Source organism: Primulina eburnea, chromosome 15 (assembly GCF_022965805.1).
Source record: "Primulina eburnea isolate SZY01 chromosome 15, ASM2296580v1, whole genome shotgun sequence".
NCBI classification, from domain to species: domain Eukaryota; kingdom Viridiplantae; phylum Streptophyta; class Magnoliopsida; order Lamiales; family Gesneriaceae; genus Primulina; species Primulina eburnea.
The window spans coordinates 12935256-12944085 of record NC_133115.1 but is presented as its reverse complement, the minus strand read 5'-3'; positions in this window follow the sequence as shown (position 1 = coordinate 12944085).

Genomic DNA, 8830 nt, shown 5'->3' with positions numbered 1-8830 from the left:
AGCAGGGAAACAATAAACACTTTTCCTAAAACGTCTACTACTAAAATACTACTAGATATTTTTTTCTTTACAAGCTGATTTCTAAAATGCTCATACACATGATGCGAATGAAAATAGTCCACCATGCGTATTAAAAAATTTATTAATCACTGAATAAAAATAACTGGAGTTAAACAAATCCTAAATATCATCAAATTCCCAGACTACTGTTTCAAAAAGCTCAAACGCAACAATCAAAAGCATGTCATATCATCAACGTATAAAAAGATATATAATGTATAAAAAAAACAATGTTCATCCATGACTCATAAACATATAGTGCGGAAAAATGCAAGGTCCTCGGGTCATCGTGCGCACCCCCAGCTCCGCCTACTCAGTCTTCGGTGCCTCCGGTCTCAAACTCAACGTGCTAACTTGCAGCAGTCATACCTAGTGAGTCTAAAGACTCAACACACATGAACCGTGACAGCAAGTACATATACATAACATGCAACAGTGAAAAGTACTGTAATTAACATACATTGCCCGATCTTAAAAGCATGAACTTAAACCTAGCATGTCAAACCATAACGTGTTCATAACATATCTCATCATCAACATATACGTGTTCATTTTCTTTATTTAAATTCAGATCATTAGTTGTGACATTCGTATCAGCTCTAATCGATGGATCCATCTACGTATAACCGCAGTACCCGACGACAGGGACATCAGCGACAGTTTTACCTATCCACTGAGCCTTGGCCTTACATGTTCGTGCTCATGTTCATATTAGTCACTACCAACTCCCTACCTTCAAAAACTTGTCATCATATTCATCACTTATAAAAATCATGCATATACGTAAATTTTCTTAAAATCAAGCATGCGACGTATTTTTCGTATTTTCATAAAAATTCATGTTCATAATATCATATACATTTTAAACATGCAATTTTAGTTTTCAGTGCGCTGCTAGGACCGCTAACTCGACCCGGGTGCAAAATGACCATTTTGCCCCTTGAAACCCTAATTGACCATTACACCCCTGGACCTCAAAATTTCGACCCGAAGCCAACCAAACTCCTCAAAACATCTCAAAACATAATTATAATCATTTCCTAGACGTAACCTTGAGCATGTTCCATAACTTTTACGATTCGTTTTAAAACTTGGACCGGGGTCTCGGTTTTAACCCGAATCAACCCGAAACTTAACCAAACTTTCCCAATTTTTTATCACAACTTAATCACACCCTACCAGACACTAAACAACACTAATCCAGCTCATTTGGAAGTCAGTGCACTCCAAAAACCCTAGCCCTAGTTGCACTCCTAGCACCGTAGTCAATCTTAGCCCACACCAGCTCGGCCCAGACTTGACCAGCTACCCTCAGCACACGCTCGAACCCCCTGGATAGATCTAAATCAGCTTTAAGGTCCCATGCATGCAGCCTTGCGCAATTTCACCTGAAATACCCTCAAACGCGCGTCCGCTAGCCCTTATGACTTTCGAACCTAACCTAGACCTAGACAGCCACGTTCTAGCGCATATGGACCACAGCTCGCACCCTCCAGGGTCTGCACCATATCCCTGCTCGACCCTTGCATGGCCACCTCTCACCCTTTACCCGATCTCACCCTAGCTTCCCTCAACAAAGAAAGATCCGATCGCTCTTTGCCTAACCAGGACCCGACGTGCACTCGACCCTTTATCCTTCTATATCTCTATGTGTTTAGCCTCTTGGGACATAGATCTATCATCCCTTGAACGAAGCCATGGAAAAACGTGAGTAATATGTAAAACGGTATTTTCATGACAAACCTTGAAAAAACGATGAAACATAATCGATTTAATAATTTCTCGTGCATAAACACACAAATTAGCATATAATGATGTGAATGATAACAAAAATGAGATTTTGGGCGTGCCTTTGCGTATATACGCTCGAAACTTGGAGATATTCGCGTAGAACTTGCACTGGAGAGACGGGGAAGGATTTCTTTGCAAAAACATGAGAGAATTCGAAGGTGGCTGCTGGTTTATTTTTGAAAATTCTGGAGGGGCGGCCGAGTTGTTTAGGAAATAGGTTTAGGGTTTAAGTGTAGGATTAAGTCATAATATTAAGTGTTAATGGACGTTTAATTAAAAATAAAGAGATTAAAAAGATTTTAGGCCCCTTAAGCAATAAAATAATCTCATTAAGCCCAAAAACACTCTCAAAAAATATTTCGTTTAGTTACGTTTTTGAAAATATTGCCCGAACACTCAAAAGTCTACCGACTTGATAAAATTTGCTTACCGGCTAAAAATATGACCTGACGACTAAAAATACTCTACCGAGGCCCATTTTCAAAAATCACCTTTAGTTACACCATATATTAAATAATTATTTAATTAAAATAATTTCCTTAATTATCCCCAGTCTTCGTTCTTCGTTTGAGTGCGAAATACTACTAAAAGCCCTAATACGTGAAATTTTAATAAACCATGAAATAACCTACATATTCATGCAATAATCATGCATTTAATACTTTAAAATAATTAAACACATATTTAGTAAAACCCTAGATTGCGCTCGAATTTCCTAGACCTTACATTTTCGTTATGTGCGTTAGCCTATAGTTGGCAGGGACACCAGCAACCACTTTTCTGTTACTCGCCCATGGCCTATGGAAATTCGGTATTGGATTCCCATGGGGCTTAGTCCTGTAAACGAGTTCAACTGGGCTTAGTCCCTCACAAATCTCCATTCTCTTACAGTCACAATTAAGTCACTTCATTCAAAACATTTTCAATATTTCCATCACTTTTATAAAAATACATGCATAGATATCATTTTTCATTTTAAACCAAGAATACAACACGTCTTTTAGTATTTAACATTTTCCATGATAAAATTCCTTATTATTTCAAAATAAACACTTTAAAATTCATTACAGCATTCAGGACACTGCCAGGACTCCTAATTTTTTTCAGGTGTAAAATGATCGTTTTGCCCCTGAAACCCTAACTTTTCCATTTTACCCCTAGATCTTAAAACTTCGACCCGAATCCATCCAAACTTATCATAATACCTTAAAACACACCCACGAACATTTCTTATACTTAAAATTAGGTACATCGACTAAATTCGTAATTCATTCTAAAACTTGAACTGAAGTCCCAGTTTTAACCCGAATCAACTCGAATCTTAACCAAACTTTAACTATAGCTTAATAACACATAACCAACCATTTTTCAACCAAATTCAAGCCATTTAGAACCCTCGAAAATGCATAGAATCCTGCTGGGAATTTCTACGCAATTCTTCCAAATCCTAGCCCTAAACAATTCCCAAGTTCCTCGACCCTAGCCCTTATCCAACGTGACTAGGACCTTTTCCAGCCATCCTAGGACCCTAACCAAACCCTTAACATGCTGCTGGACCAACCCTAAAGAACCATGCATGAGTATGCCCATGGTTCAACATGTCTTGTGCGCGGCAGAGCTCGAGTGGCCAAGCTGTGCGACTACCCTTTTAGCCCTTGTTCGGACCGTATGGCAACCCTCTTAGGACCCTTGTACACGCCCCAACCGCAGCACGCAGCCGCACCCTTCAAGAAACCAAAACTATGCCCTAGTTTTCCTTGAACCCCAAAATCATGCAGCCCCTTTTTCCTTTTTGTCCAGCCCTTGTCAAGCCCCATCTAGGGCTCATAAACAGCCCTTAAATCAAGCTCCTAACAACCCTAACCTGGCATCCCCTTGTATGCATCAATATCATGAATTATAAGGCAAGAAAATCCAAGTTTTGGCATGTATATTTCATAAAAACAAAAATATAAAGAGAGATATCTGATTTTTAATGCAAGAACACATATTCGCATATAATATGGTATCAAAGATGAGAAAAGAAAGAATAATACGTGCATTTGTGTGATTCACGCAGAGAGAATTCAATTCTAGACACGCAGGGACGTTGCTGGAGAGACGGGGAAGATCCTTGTTGCGTTTTTCTTTCAAAAACCAACGTGAAGTGGCCTTAGACGTGTAGGTGTGTGCTTGTGTTGCTAGGGGAGAGAAACCCTAGGTTTCTAATTGTTTGAGGCGTGTGGTTTGAAGAGTTTTGGGCTTCGGAAACTTCCTATGGTTATAAATAATAAGTTAGAACCTTAGGTCCAAAAAACTTAGTATCATCGTTTAGGAAAGTTTTTGAAAATATTAACAGAGACTCCAAAAAGTCCTTATTTTCGTCAAAAATGATTACCTGTTTAAAATACTACTTGACATGTAAAAACATATCAAAAAACACCATTTTCGAAATTTTTATATTTTTCATATGCCACATATCAGATAATTAAAAACAATAATTTAATAAAAATATTTTTCCTTTACGGTCACCGGTATCTGGTTTTCGGTCGCGTCTCGAATAACTTTTAAAACACAGTTTTATGCATTCTAATAGAAAACCATATTTTAACATGTAAACATGTCCACCACATATGATTAATGCAATTAAAATAATTTAATTAGACATTTTCTATTTTCCATAGATTTGCATGCAGTTGGATTATATTATCGCATTTTGAGCCTTATATTAATTGTCTAAACCATCATGCAGACACGTTAGATGAATTTCCATCAATTCAAATTGATTCAGATAAATCATGAAGCATTGAAACATGAGAAGATCGTGGTAAGAAAATGAAGAAGATCGTGAGTCATGGGAGAATGGAGAGAACCGCCCAGTGTTCAGAAGAAAAAAAAAAGATCATAGGCAGTAGAAAAGGACATGCATCCCTTGCACAAATTCTAGCAAATTTCCTGCAGAATTCTCATAGCTTTAGTCAATCATTTTCATAGTTTTCATTCAAGATTTCAGTAGTTCAAAATTTGCAGGTTTGATAGGTCAAGTATGACCAAGTCATCTTCCTTCATATTTCAGCAACATTATTTTTGTATATGTTAATATTTTGTAGATTCCTACATTTTATTGAACATATAGATCATATTAGGAGTTTATCTCTCAATTTCGATTAGTTTTTTTAACATCGCTGGTTATGTGTTTGCACTTGCAGATGGAGCAATAAGTTGGGTTTTAAAATTGCAAACAGTTGAGGCAATATCAACAACAGAGACATAATATATGACAACTACTCAAACTTGCAAGAAGACAATATGAAATAAAAGGTTATTGGAGTATATCAGACACGAACAAAAGAATGTTCTTTTGTTTTGTGATAGTCAGAGTGCCTTACACATTGCAAGGAATTGGAGTTCAATTTCATTTTGTGTGAGAAGTAATAGAGGAAAAAGGTGTGGATATGCAGAAAATTCATACAAAAAACTATGTATCTGATTTTCTGACCAAGTCTGTGAATACAGTGTTAGAGTAGGTGCCCGTCGAGCCAAGTGTTGGCCGAGTGTTCACAATGAAACTCTATGTATAAGCAATCTTTATTTTAATAATATTTGAAATTATTACTTTGGCACATCTTTATCTGTATACCCATGCTAGTTGCATAGATAAAGCCCTTGAATATACAAATAGTAGAAAGAATATGAGATGCTCATATGATGAGTATCATGAAACTCATATTTGTAATACTGTATATTCTAAACGGTTCCTAGTCGATTCAGCCGCCACTAAGAAGGATATAGGCCGCTCGAGTTAGAGACTAGTATCTGCGATGTGAGTACCATGTTTCATTGGTAGGGGACATTGTGATGTCCGAGCATGCAGATAGGTGCTCCTTGTAGAGTGCACTGAACAACCCTCCATAAAAGGACTTTCCAAGTGGTTCTCACTTATCGAGTGGAAATGTCCTAGTTTATGGTTGTACAGAATTAGTCCTTATGACCCGGGACAACATTGAGACTCTATGTGCTAGAATTACACTTTGACTTGTTTACCGACTCTCATGGGGTCGTTAGGTGGCAAGGTTGGGTGTTCTGTCGAAACACATAGGAGTCGATGCATTGTAGTCGGGGATTCACCGCTTACCTTCGGGTATGGATATCCTATGTGTTATCATGTGTATGTAGATCGAAATCTCTGGCCAGAGTATGGTGGTAATTATGAAAGGGTTTCATAGATTACACCATCGATGCAACTACGACATGACACATAGTATCGATTCATTGACAACTCTCGATAAACCAATGGTTGTCAAATCGATCGGGATATATGAGTTGAAGGGACCGTACTGTACGCTAACCATAATTGAATGGTTCTTGCAGGCACTATCATGTGATACCTAGGGAATCACGTAAGCGATGTTGCTAGGCGTTTAACGTGATTGGTTGGGTACTATCAGACTTGAGTTCTGACGTTCTTATTATCAAGGTGTAGATAAATAAGAATGGAGCAATTGGGGTATGCTCATATAAGGACATGTTTAGTCCGAATCACATAGAGATGTGAACCCACGGCTAGTTGTATCAATGAACCATTGAGGGCCACACAAGTACTAGCTTTCTAGATCCCGTTGAGAAGTAAAAATAGTTCAATGTGTTGAACGGCTTATAAAGGAGTTTATAAGCGTGAGGAAAATTAGAAGTATGACTTCTATAAAGGAGAAATTAGTTCAATGTGTTGAACGACTTATAAATGAGTTTATAAGTGTAAATGAAATAGAAGTATGACTTCTATGAGAGAAATGTAAATTTTAATTTATGGAAGTGTTCCTAAATTAAAATTTGGCCAAGTAAATAATGTATTTGAAAATTTTGATTTTCATAAACATTATTGTAGACTAAATTAAATTAATTCAAGTGTTGAATTAATTAAACACTAGTGGACCTAGTAGAGTCCAAATAATTAAATTAATTCAAGTGTTGGATTAATTAAATTATATTGAGTCTTGTAGAGCTCAATTAAAATAATTATTTAACTAGTGTGACTAGGGTAAATTCAAGTAATGTTTAATTAGTCTCAAATATGTTTGAGATAATTATATTTAGTCCATGGTTTTTAATTTGTTAAAACCATATATTATATGCATGGGGAGGTGAAAGGTTGGGAGACAACTTTTGCAAGAAACTAGGCATGTCTTGCACATGCTAGAACACACTTTTTCCTCAACCAAGAAAATGCTCTTCCCTCTCTCCTCCCCTCACCATGGCCGAAATTTCTCCCCCCTTTCTCCTCCAATTTTGTTCTTCAATTTATTGAAGCAACAACTCACTTCTCAAAGAAAAATGCCCTACATTTTCTAGTGCAAGTGTAAGGTGGATCTTTTAAGTTGGTGGTGGGCTTGATTGGAAGAAAGGAGTCCAAAAGAAAGGAGGAGCTTCTAGATCTTCATCCATCAAGAGCTAAAGTGTTTATACTTTAGTTAGAGCCATACATCAATCCTTGTGATTGATAGGTAAAATTTTCTCAACACCCTATGCATGAAAGTTGAGATTTTTGTATATGCTACACTAGTACACAAGGTGGCCGAAAATTTCCTTGAAAGAAAATGTGATTTTCGAAAATTTTTGTAGCTTCCGTTGCGTTTTCGGTCACCTTATTCGATCCCTTTCAAGTGGTATCATGAGCTAAGGTTACTAGTTTTTTGTAGCATATACATAATATTATATTGAGGGCGATTTCTAACCGATTGAGGATGAAAATTTGCAACATAAAATCAAGGTCTTGAGGGGAAAATTTGGGCAGCTTGTTGCTGCCCATTTAGGGCAGCTCGGGCTGCCCGTGGGCTGCCCATTTCGGGCAGCAAGGGCAGCCCGAGGGGCTGCCCGAACGCCCCTATCTTTTAATAAAAAAAAAAAATTTTTTGGTTGGCCGGAATCCGGCGACGGCGATGACGACTAGGGTTTCCAAAAGTGTTTTGGACTATCCAAGTGTCATGGGCCTTGATGTTGTTGGGTCATTTGATGGTCAACATATTTGTGAATTTTAAATGGGCCAAAATGTTTTTAGTAAAAAATAAAGTTTTGGGCCCTTAAGTTTAAAATTACAAAAGTTGCAAATATTTTCTCATGAAATAAATAATTGAAGTTGGACTTTAATTATTTATAGTAAATGGTGATTTACAAGAAATTCGGTTAAAAATAAATTAATTTGAAAGTAGACAAAGGTGTTTGTATACTTTGTTAATTTAGTTTATAATCGTGGCGGTTAGTGATTGGTTCAAGATATATAATATTGGATCAATTAATTATTGTGATAATTAATTGATGGTGTATGATATGTGATATTATGCATGAAGGATGATCAAAAGCCCAAGCCCAATTTGCTAGGTGTATGCTAGGATATTTGTGTTGTATGATTGTAATAATTATCAATTTAAAGTGGGCTTGGTTTATGGCCCGTTCTCATCCCCCATGAGATGTATCCCTATGTGCCATGGATATTTAATTGTAAATATTAGAATAGTGGAAGATCAAGATTGGAAGATGGTGGCCTTGGTGATTATGAAGATCGAAGACATGTAATATTGGATGCTAATGTAATAATGTGGTTGCATTTGCATCCCGTGCATTTACCCTAGGATTGGACCTAGGTCCGTTTTTAGCTCACACGGACCGTTAGTATTGGGGCGATTGATCATCCTTGTTTGTTTACTGTTTATAATATATGCATGATATGTTATAAATAATGAGTATGTGGGTTATTATTATGATAATAACAAAGTTGCATGAATCCGGCAAACATACGATCAAACATGGCGAGCTTTTAAAATAAAATTAATGATGAGATCTTTCAAAATTAAAAACCCTCATTTTGAATAAGATTCAAAATTAATATCAAGCCCGAAAAGGGGAATTATAAATTTGTTTATAATTTCCTTGTCTTCCATCGACAATGGATGCATGATGAACGCTACCCGTACTCGGGGCTCGGCTCATATTATTGGGGGAGCTT